Source organism: Atta colombica, unplaced genomic scaffold (genome assembly GCF_001594045.1).
Source record: "Atta colombica isolate Treedump-2 unplaced genomic scaffold, Acol1.0 scaffold181, whole genome shotgun sequence".
In the NCBI taxonomy this organism is placed as follows: Eukaryota; Metazoa; Arthropoda; class Insecta; order Hymenoptera; family Formicidae; genus Atta; species Atta colombica.
In genome coordinates, this window is record NW_017259273.1 from 61,387 (window position 1) to 63,704 (window position 2,318).

Sequence of the window (2,318 nt, forward strand, 5' to 3'; positions counted from 1 at the left end):
CAATGCTCGACCCCATGTTGCGAAAGTGGTCAAGACATACTTGGAAACGTTGAAATGGGAAGTCCTACCCCACCCGCCGTATTCTCCAAACGTTGCTCCCTCTGATTATTACTTGTTTTGATCAATGGCACACGGCCTGGCTGACCAGCACTTCCGGTCTTATGAAGAAGTAAAAAATTGGATCGATTCGTGGATAGCCTCAAAAGATGACCAATTCTTTCGACGCGGGATTTCTATGCTACCCGAAAGATGGGAGAAAGTAGTGGCCAGCGATGGACAATACTTTGAATCATAAATGTATAACCAGTTTTTTACAATAAAGCCTCGAATTTCGGAAAAAAAACGGCGGAAACAAAGTTGTACACCTAATATGTATATCATGAAAATCGCGAGCGAGCGAGCAATATACATCTCCGTCCACAAAGGACCGTGGCAAAAAGTATTTACTCATTAATAAGAATCATCTGGGAGAGAATATAAGGAGTGCAGCACTTCGTCTGAATTGAGCCCCTAACTCCAAAGTGAAAATACATTAAATGTAATAAGAATTACTAATTATGGATTCTCGAAATTAAAATAATGTAGGAAATTAGGCAAATGAGAGTTCGGTGCGGTACTTAATGCACAATCATTGATTCTATGTATATATAAATTATATTTTTGACTTGCTGTACACTCGAACGTTTCGATCATTTCTTGGGGCCATCCTCAGCGAGATCAATAAAGAAAAAGAAATATAATAAAGTTTCCCTCCTACGTATCAGATGAGTCCCTATTCAAATATTTTCAAATGCTTCACCACGGTCCAAAATCAGACAATTAAAACCGGATTACAATAGAATAAATAGATGCCTATGAGTTCTTAAGAATTAGTATTGAAAATATTATCGGCTGAAATTTTCATGTAATAAGCAATAAGCAAATTTCCATGTCAATTTTATACAATTTTTAACATTGTAGCTATGATCTGTATCGGCAGAGTCATTATAATTTAAAAATTATTTGCGAGAATATGAAGGTAAAAACATAAATGAATACATACCACTATTTTATATATGTAAAAATAATTAAAATATTACTAGGAGCCGTGTAAAGTTACACGAGAATTAATACTTATTTAGAATGTCCACATACGCATGATTGAGACATTCAATGTCTGATTGTAAATTTATACTATTTTTTTGTAGTTTAAAAAATAACATTTCGGATGTTAAACGTTTATTTAAATATCTTTCGGTATCTAGAATATTTACATTCATTTATGTGATTCCTATTTTTATGTGTTCTTTTTTAATTTTCTGCCCATTTGTCCATAGGATGTACTATATTTACATCGCAATCCTTACATAAGATTTGTTGGTATACTACATTTTTCTTTGATTCAATTGGAAGCACATCTTTGTGGATTTTAATTAATTAATTTATTTTGTTGAGACTATAAAAAGTTAACTTAATATTTAAATCTTTTGTTATATTTTAAAATTTTTTCGATATGATATTTCTGAACATATGGAATTATAATCCAAGGAATGTTTTCCGTATCATCAGTATTTTTGTCATTATTTTATTTTAAAGTTTGTAACAAAAAGATTTTAATCGCGCATTTATATTATCAAATGTAAAGTCTAATGAGTAATTATCGTTAATGAGTAATAATCGTTATTGAATAGAGTTTCAATGATGAAAATAATATTCTCGTTATGAAGTTTCGGATTTGATAAAAAGAAAGCTCTATCAATCATTCCAATGACAACACCTCTTTTCTATGAAATAGGATGTGAAGACATAAAATTTATATTATATTATTATATCCCTTATATTTATATTATATCCCTTAAAATTTAAATATTCTTCGAAAAAGTTGATTAATCAATCAAATTCCAGGATGTTGTCAATATTAATAATTGTAACGTCCAAAAAATTTAGAATTTCTTAGAATTTCTTTTATTTTTCAGGTGAATTCTCACAATTTCATCTGATAATATTTTAAATTCTTAATAACTCATAGGCTATTTATTCCATTGTAATCGGTTTTGGACCGTCGTGAAGCATTTGAAAATACGCAGCTAGAATAGGGATTCGTATGATATGTAGGGAGATGGAAACTTTATTATGTCTTTTTTTTCTTGATTTCGCTGAGAATGACCCCAAGAAGTGGTCGAAACGTTCGAATGTACAGCACGTCAAAAATATAATTTATATATACATAGAATCAATGATTATGCATTACGTACCGCACTCTCATTTGTCTAATTTTCTACACATTAAATGTTAATTTTTCAAAGTAAAATTTTGTTTAAAAACTGATTCATAGACCT

The 2,318-nt window shown here is 30.3% G+C and overlaps 1 protein-coding gene across 1 annotated transcript in view; it reads right to left on the reverse strand.

Annotated features, from left to right (window-relative positions):
• The window catches only part of LOC108686455 (transcription factor IIIB 90 kDa subunit), a 67,160-nt gene that overhangs the window by 27,612 nt on the left and 37,230 nt on the right, over positions 1-2,318 (reverse strand). The window lies entirely within an intron of this gene.